Here is a 10,000-nt window from a genome sequence, read left to right as displayed (position 1 = left end):
CAGAATGTGCTCTGTTCATGACACCGCATGAAGGTTCATGAGACACAACTACAGGAACGAACAAAGCTTCTATTTTTTGTTCTCTTCCACCTCCATCTCCTCCATCACTCTTCCTCAGCAGTCTTCGTTCTTCTTGTGCTGTTGTGCACCACAGCTGCTACATTTACTTGTTTCTGAGAGTTGGCTTTTACATGTTTGACCTTTTTTTAATATCCGGAGTTTTGGGTTGTTGTTTTTTGGGGTTTTTTTTGGGGGGGAGGGGGGGTGTTGTTTTGTTTCTGTCTTTGTTTTTGTTGGGTTTTTTTTTTGTTTTTTGTTGTTGTTGTTTGTTGTTGGGTTTTTTTTGGGGGGGTGTTGTTTTGTTTCTGTTTTTGTTTTTGTTGGGTTTTTTGGAGGGGGTGGGGGAGGGTTCGGGGGTGGGGGGAGTGGGGTCAACTGACAGGTATATAGCTCCGTTTGCTGAGAGGAGAGAGGGTTTTCCATGTTATATATTACCCTCTTTTTTTCTCTTTCATTTCTTTCTTGTTGTTGTTATGTATCGTTAGAAAGCCATTCTCTTTTTGCGGAGGGGAAGGAGGGAGCCTGGAGGGGTTGGGGAGTACAGGCTGAAATAATGGTTTCCTGAGCGTCCCCACTCCCTCTTCTCATCCAACAACCCGGGAGAGCTCCAAATCAGAGCCCCAACACAGCCACCACACAAGTGACTTCTACTTATTTGTGACGTGACAGATCTTTTTCAGTCAGAGGTTTGTTTTCTCCCTTTTCACTTGGCCTTGTCAGGAGTCTACACATGCAGCGGCGTGTGCGGTTGTGGGGCGTCACTTGTCTTGTTGGTCACTCACAACTCGCAGAGAAAGACAGGTCGTTAACACGTCACACCGCACTGCCGACCTCCCCTCATCACCCCCCACCCCCCACCCCCCTCCTACCCTACTACCCTAACCAATGTAACCCCGTTCCTCTTTTCTTCTCTCCGCCCTACCACCCCACCCCCACTTATTTCCCTCTCTCACCTACTCCACTTCAGTGTCACAGTCAAAACAGTCGCGGGCGATCGACTGCAAGAAGGTAGCAGGCAGGCGGGCTAATTGTCGGGTGATGAAGGGCTTGTTTGATGTTTTCTTCAACAAGGAGTGGACATCTAACGGTGGTCGGTGGGCACAGCCGCGTGTTGTGTGCAGACTGACCACGACAAGGACCCAGCTGGGTCAGTGGAGAGTCAGTGTCATGTGGACAGGTTGTCAGCTGTCACCACTAAGGTCTCTGTGTGTCGCACAGATCTGTGATCTGAAGGGGAAAAGAACTGAGAGAAGTCCAAGGTGTAGCCGGCGGTCGAATAGAAAGGTTTTGTTCGCTCTGTGGGTGAAAACTGGACTGAGTAGTTGGCTGCAAAACAGGATTTTTAGAGGGATGAAGGAGTTAAGCGACAAACTCTCTCTCTCTCTCTCTCTCTCTCTCTCTCTCTCTCTCTCTCTCTCTCTCTCCTTAGTTTTACTGTTGCATGTAAAGACCTTGCAAGCAGAGCGAAATATGCGCTTTTCTGTATCATGCAAAAATTATCCAGTTTAGAAAATCAATCTTTTGGATTGTTTATGAAATTATTTGACTGTCAGATTCAACCTATTACACAATACGGAGCTGAAATTTGGGGTCTTTACGAATCAGCAATTCACTGTGAAAAAGTTCATTTATTAGCATTAAAGAAATTTCTTGGGGTGACTATGAAAACACCTAATGATTTAATCTATGCTGAAACTAATAGATATCCGATATATTTGAATTCGATTATCAGATGTATTTCTTACTGGTTAAAAATAATGCGAATGGAAAACGTAAGACTGCCAAGGAAAGCCTACAACATGTTACATGATTTGGATAATAGAGGTAGAACTAACTGGGTGTCAAAGGTGAGGATAAAACTGCTTGATTTGGGCTTTGCTTACGTGTGGCTAAATCAAGGAGTGGAGGATATAAGCGGATTTCTACGTTTACTTCGATCGAGACTAATCGACTGTCGTTGGCAGGAATGGTCGAGCCATATCCAAGATAGTAATCGTTTTGATTTTTATGGACAGATTAATTGGAGACATACGGTACCAGTTTATTTGGCTATGAATATGGATAGACATTTAAAATGTATCATGGCAAAGCTTAGATTTGGAATTTCTGATTTGTTTACGCATTATTACCGTTACAGGCAACATAAAGATAGTGATCTTATTTGTCCTTTATGTAAAGGTGCGACGGAGAGTGAACTCCACTTTGTACTTTGTTGTCCTGTGTTAAGTGATCTCAGAAATCAGCTGATACCTTCAAAATTTCATAGGCAACCCTCCTTGCTCAGACTGTATTTGCTTATGTCATCTACTAAGGAACACGTTAATAAACAGCTAGCAATTTACTTATATAAAGCCTCAAAGATTAGAAATACAATATGCAGTTGAGTCTGTGCTAGTTTTTCCGCTTTTTTTGTTATTATGTGTGAATAAGACTAAATGCAGATAATGACTGTTTTTCTCATTTTCAGGTTACAACTGTGTTATGTTACATATCTGAATATATTACCTCTGTAATGTTTGTTTACACCACCCCTTCATGAGGGGCCATGGCCTATATTGAATAAAACATCCGTATCCGTATCCGTATCTCTGTGTGTGTGTGTGTGTGTGTGTGTGTGTGTGTGTGTGTGTGTGTGTGTGTGTGTGTGTTCTTTGTTTTTATGCAAAACATTCTGTTTCCGAGAATTTTTTCTTTCCTGAGAAAACTGATTCTTTGGCATTTTGAAATTGAGTCGCGAAGTGTGATTCACACACACACACACACACACACACACACACACACACACACACACACACACACACTCACTCTCTCTCTCTCTCTCTCCCTCTCTCTCTCTCAGAAGGCTAATAAAATGTTAAATCTGGCCAATAGAGGAAAAACAAACTGGGCGTCAAAGGTTTGAGATTTACTGAATATAAATGGCTTTTATTACGCATGGGATCATCAAGGAGTAGGCTGTGCATATTCTTTTTTTAAATGAGTTCAAGAAAAGACTAGTTGATAAGAAACTCTAAGGAGAGCTGGACAGTACAAGGTCTTCAGAGAAGACAGATTTTGGAGTTCAAGAAAAGACTAGTCGATAATAGATGGCAGAATTGGGATTCTCGCATGAACAACAGACTCAGGTTCGTATTTTACAGGAAGTTTAAGACGTCATGTGAGGTAGAATTATACTTATCAATGGACTTGAATAGATTTGTAAGGTATATATTGAAAGAATCGGGTTTGGCTTATTCAGTTTATCAATACGTCGATCAAGGTATGAAATAATTGACACTGTGAAATGCAATGTCTCCTGTGTTAAATCTGCTTTGGGAAACGAAGTCCATTCTGTTATGTTACCCTGCCCTTAATGACTTGAGACACAGTCTAATCCCGTCAAAATATTTCAATGACCCCAGTGATTTCAGACGAACATTAATACTGGCCTCGAAAAAAAGAACGAATTATAAGAAATCTAGCCACATATCTATATAAGGTATCTAATCAAAGAGAGATTGTATTATCATAATACTACATTTTCATTTGACAGTTTTTTTGGATATGATAGGCCTGTGAAGTAAAGATCTGAATATTCATACATTCATTTTGTAATTAGCGAGACATGTGGATCATTTGATGCTGATATGTTGTCTTATTTGGTGTTGTTGTTTGTTTGTATCTTTATGTGAGATATCGTGTCATGCTCTCTCTCTCTCTCTCTCTCTCTCTCTCTCTCTCTCTCTCTCTCTCTGTATCTGCTTGTGTGTGTGTTTGTGTGTGTGTGTTTGTGTGTGTGTGTGTGTTTGGGTTGGGGTGGGCGAAAGAGGCAGGGTGGGATGCGTGGGGCATACACACACACACACACACACACACACACACACACACACACACACACAGTCATCTGGCCTACCGCTCTGCGACCATGCATGCAGTGAGTGGCTGTCTTGCCAAAGATCCCGATTTCCTTGAAAAGCCTCACGGAGGTACATGAGGGAAACTGATACGTATGTTCAACAAAGGAACTCTGTCAACCGTAAACTGAATGCACCCCATAGCCAGTTGTGAGTGTATCCTACACAATGAAAAGTGACTCAGCGAAACAGAGAGATACGATACTATGCGATACGTCCACAAGGGTTAATGATAAACGGTTCACACACACACACACACACACACACACACACACACACACACACACAGACGCACACACACACACACACACACACACACACACACACACACACACACACACACACGTAACCTATGTAAAGAGCAGTCACAATTGCCGAGGTGGGAAAAATGGTCTCTAGTAGGGACACAGCGTCCACGTGAGTTTGCTGACCACGGCCAGTGACACAATCCATTTGCTCATTGGAGGGCACAGCTGGTGGGTAAACACCGGTCAACACATACAGACCTTCCAGCTTGGAACGGCGAAGTCCCTTCGCACCTCCAAGCCAGATCTATCCCTGGGACAATTTTGGTGGAACCAAAGAATGAACTGCTTGGAATGACGGCACGAGTTCCGAGTAGTAAAGGCAGCGGATTTTAATGTTTTATTTTCATCCGCTTCAAAGATGAAATCCCGGAAGTATGTTGGGTAAAATTTGGAGAGTTGTTGTTGCTGATATTGTTTTTGTTGTTGTTGTTGTTCCACTTGAAATTACTTAATGCATATCTGACGTAGCAATCTATTGTTTTAAACAGTATTCTGTTTGAAAATGTCATAATACAAATACAGTGAATTCAATAAAACAAAAAAGGAAGTCTTAGATTAGGCCCTGTCATAATGTACATAATTATATACAAAGATTAAACATGTGACGGATGTTTCTGCAGGTAGAAATTCATACATTGTTGCTTGAATCTTTCACCAAAACGTCGGGTTTAACAGAGACCCTTACCTCAGCTGACACTGCCAACGGTGATGTAGCCACTGGGCCTCGTCCTCCTCAGTCCCAAATTCAGACCATCGCTGCGACACTTGCGGGCGCCTGTGTGCTTCCAGCTCTGAGTCACATGCACTGTTATCGCTGAGTTCACAGACCTTGTCATCGCCGGTTCCCGACGGACTACCAAGATCTAAAAATGATTTAGGTCTGTAACTAATGTACGCTGACGCCACCAGGAAGACCTATTCAAATAATAATGATAAAGATGATTACCTGAGGGCATGTGGCTAGGGTTAAGAAAACATGAAACAGGTGAAATAAATGGCATTGCCATGGGATCTGACAGAGTGAAACTTCTTAGGATATATTTCTCAGCAGAAATGGAAATTTCGGAAATCGAAGAAAACTGGAAATCCAGAGTTGAAAAAATAACTAAGGTGATAAAACAATGGCAACGCAGAAACCCGTCTCTATATGGTAAAGTTATTCGGGCAAAAACTTTTCTGCTGTCACAATTCTCTCACGTTCTACAGGTAGCGTCTGTACCCGTTAAAGTTCTGAACACCATAAACACATTAATGTACAGATTTCTTTGGAAAAAAAAGTTTAATAATAAAAAAGGATTTGAAAAAATAAAGCGTTGGACTGTCAATCTGAGGGTCCCGGGTTCGAATCACGGTGACGGCGCCTGGTGGGTAAAGGGTGAAGATTTTTCCGATCTCCCAGGTCAACATATGTGCAGACCTGCTAGTGCCTGAACCCCTTTCGTGTGTATATGCAAGCAGAAGATCAAATACGCACGTTAAAGATCCTGTAATCCATGTCAGCGTTCGGTGGGTATTGGAAACAAGAACATACCCAGCATGCTCACCCCCCGAAAACGGAGTATGGCTGCCTACATGGCAGGGTAAAAACGGTCATACATGTAAAAGCCCACTCGTGTGCATACGAGTGAACGCAGAAGAAGAAGAAGAAGAAGAAGAAGAAGAAGAAGAAATAAAAAGAGGCGTTCTCAGCCTCGACAAAGAGGATGGTGGTTTAAACATGATCAACATCGAACACCAGCAGCAAACGTTCTTGGTGAGATGGGCAGCCAGACTCCTTAAAGAGACAAAATCTCACTGGAGCATTCTGGCGAGATACAACATGTCCCCCTTTCAAGATAGTCATAACAGTTTCAAGTGTAACGTTTCACCCAAAGAAATTAAAAAACTGGAAAAAGTGCAGTCAGTCTTTTGGAGAGATGTAATAAAAACAGTGGCCATCTTTAACGAAGACAGACCGACAGAAAACATAAAAACAGAACCGCTATGGAATAACAGAAATATAAAATACAAAGGAAATGCGCTACACTTTCCTAAATGGAGTAAAGGCGGCATCCGTGTCGTGCAGGACCTTTGGCAGCCCGGAAATATAATGACGTATGAAGAAATAGTGCGTAAATTAGGCGCTGACCCTGGCCTTCTTTTTGAATGCAATGCCATAATAAACTCAATCCCACAAACATGGAAACTCCATTCAGCTACTGATGTCCACAACGATGAAAATCCAAACGACATTGCAACAAAAGAGGGGAACCTCAATACCTTGTCAAATAAACAAATCAGGGAAACATTCGCCCGAAAACAAAACCATGAAATATGTGCAGCTCAGTTTTGGAAACGTAAGCTAGACATCAGTATAAGCGACTACTTCAAATTAGCATATGAATGTACGAAAGAATCACGACTGAGGTTACTTCACTTCAAATTCATACACAATATTTACCCAGCGAATATTCTGCTTGCCAAAATGGGTGTAACGGACACAAACAGATGTAACTGGTGCCAAGAAACCATATACATTGAACATGCCTTTTACTCCTGCCTCAAACTTTCCTCCTTTTGGAAAAATGTGAAACAACTCATTCTCACACGCTACGATACGCTGATTCCCATGGATGAAAAAGTAGCTGTTTGGTACAACAAAAATGGACATTCCAACCGATGAAAAACGAAAGGAAATCAATACGATATTGTTAATAGCAAAACTGTCCATCTCCAAATTTAAACACGGCAAGTGCAAAAATCTTGACCTTATCTTTGAATCAGAGCTCAGCCTACGTAACCTATGATCAGTATCCGTTAAGATACCAGAACACTGAGTCAAGCCCACAAAAAATCCTGAGGGTAGTATTCAGTGTGCACATACATATTATTGTACTTAGGTACAGAGCTTGTGGAGAGGGAGGGGATTGAGTGAGTAAAGGAGACAGAGAGAGAGAGAGAGAGTGAGAGGGTGTGTGTGTGTATGTGTGTGTGTATACCATGCTTCTCTTTCAGGGAATATGATTTTGTGTGAAACCACCATGTATGTGTAATATATGTTGCATGGTCTTGTAAGTGTTTGAACATGCCATTGGGAAGAAGACAGATTAAAAATATTAGAAATAAAAATGAAAAAAAGAGAAAGAAAAGACAACAGAAAGGAGAAAAATGATGATGGAAGGAACAAAAAAAAAAGACAAACCAAAAAAATATACCCCCCCCCCCAAAAAAAAAGAAAAAAAGAAAAGAAAAAAAAGAAAGAACCTTCCAGGGACGCTGAAACTATTCTGCTCATTTGCAGAACTTTTAGGCATCCACTGATTTCTCCTAAAAAAAAAAGAAAAAAAAAAGAAAAAAAGATAAAGATGATTTAATTTACATGGCGCCACTCCATGCAAAACATGCTCACTTTCGCTTTACATAATAACAAAAAAATGATGAGTGAAACATACAATAAAATGATAACTTAAAAAAACATAAACATGCATTAACATCCAACCAAACACTAACAGTACTTCAGTTATATACGTATACACTCAAAACCATCACGCACAAAATGTACGTATCTAACATTTGGTGCCAATAGCAATGAGCTCAGATTTGTCCCCATTAAGAGGGGACTTCCAAGAGAGGATTTCCTACTTCAAAACTTTACTTATGTATGTACAACTGGTATATGTCTACCACTGTCTTGTCAAGCTCTTATAGAACTCAGTAGTGAAAAAAACACGAAAATTCTCAGCATCGTTGCATGCTTAAACAAGAGAGGCAAGGCCTTCAAGACTCACTTGTGATACACTTAAAAAAAAAAAAATCTAATCGTTAAAATGTGTTCTGTATTTGTTATTATAAAGCTTCGGGTTAAAAAAAAAAGTCCTAACCAGATTCGAATCCAGCGTGTTCGGGTGAGAAGAAACTGACTTATCCATTACACTATCGTGGCTCCGTAACGTTCTACAATTTAGTATTTGAACATACTTTTTTAAAGGGCGATAAATCAATTGCGGTATTCGTAGTGAGAACGCTGTTTAAATCATGTTATTCTGGTGTATCTTGGGCATTCAAAATATCTTTAAGGGCAATAAAAAATTCTTTTTAAGTCCGCGGTAAAGACGTGGCTATCGCCGTAATCACACTGCAACATTTAGCCGTTTTCTCTCAATCTAGATAGATGTGCAAGTTTAGTTACACCCGCCGGGAATGTAGTATGACACGGTCGATTCAATTTCTCTTTTATGTTCATTCTAGTTTTATAGTTTTAAAGTTGATATGAAAATTTAGTATTTTGTTAAACTAATAACATGTAGAGCCAAGTACAAGTACTTCTAAACGTCGTATGAAGTCAAAAAGGACTTCATTTTGAGAAAAGTCAAAACTGGAAATTTTTTCGTTTCATCGTGATCAGTTCAAGGGTATTAACTCGCATGGTTTACTATTTTTAACTGTGAATTCCGACTGATTCTGTGGATATTTTTATGGCAGTTTGGGGCATAATCCAGTAAGTGATGAGGCGTTGACAAAACTTTCTCTGAATAAATATTTAACGGTCTCCTTCTCCAACTTTCCATCACATGTTATCGTGTATTGTCTATTGAATATAGGATTGAACAGGCAGGTCAACAACTTGAAACAAAATGGCGTCGTTCGCGTTCGCGAAGAATATGAGCACGCGCTTTGAATGTGTATAAATATATGTACGCAATTGATTTTTGCCCATGACCTTCAGGGCTCAGCGAATAGATCTGTAAAGTCCACTCGTCAATACGATTTTAGTATTTTCCAAAAAAGACCACTTGGGCGAATGAACTTAGTGAAAGCCCTGTTCATGGCCTGGCTTCGCTGACGAAGATGTAGGAAGGGCGTTGTCCACGTCTGATGCAGGCACGTTCATGGCTGACAAGGCCAATGCGGGAAAAGCAGAGTCGGCCGCAGCGGATGCAAGGGAAAGTCTGGTCTGGGTTCGCGGCTGCAGCGTCGTGGTTCTTCCTCCTTCTGCGTTTGTCCTCAAGGCTGGCCCTGCGGTTGTTTTCGAAGGAGGAGACAGCTTGGTGGATGGTGCGTCGCCAGGTCTCTCGATCAGCGGCTACTGCGGACCACTGGCGATGGTCAATGTGACAGGCACCGAGAGCTTTCTTCAAGGAGTCTTTGTATCTCTTCTTGGGTGCTCCTCTGTCACGGTGGCCAGTGGACAGTTCGCCATACAGCGCGATCTTGGGCAGGCGGTGGTCCTCCATCCTGGACACGTGCCCTGCCCAACGTAGCTGGGTCTTTAGCAGCACTGCCTCGATGCTGATAGTCTTTGCCTGCTCCAGGACCTCGACATTTGTGATGTAGTCACTCCAGTGGATGCTGAGGATGGTGCGAAGGCAGCGCTGGTGGAAGCGATCAAGCAGTCGTATGTGGTGCCGGTAGGTGACCCAGGTTTCGGAACCATACAACAGGGTGGGCAGTACAACAGCTCTGTACACGCTGATCTTTGTGTCTTTCTTCAGGTGTTTGTTGTTCCACACTCTCTTGTACAGCCTGCCGAATGCGCTGTTTGCCTTTGCAAGTCTGTTGTCGATCTCCTTGTCGATCTTGGCATCAGACGAGATGGTGCAGCCTAGGTAGCTGAACTGGTGGACCGACTTCAGTTCTGTCTTACCGATGTTGATGTGAGGAGCGTGGAATTCTTCCTGTGGGGCAGGCTGGTGGAGAACTTCCGTCTTTTTCAGACTGACTTCTAGGCCGAAGAGCTGCGCAGCCTCTGCGAAGCAGGAC

This window comes from Babylonia areolata, chromosome 1 (genome assembly GCF_041734735.1).
Source record: "Babylonia areolata isolate BAREFJ2019XMU chromosome 1, ASM4173473v1, whole genome shotgun sequence".
Taxonomy (NCBI): Eukaryota; Metazoa; Mollusca; class Gastropoda; order Neogastropoda; family Buccinidae; genus Babylonia; species Babylonia areolata.
Note: the sequence above shows the minus strand (reverse complement) of the source record.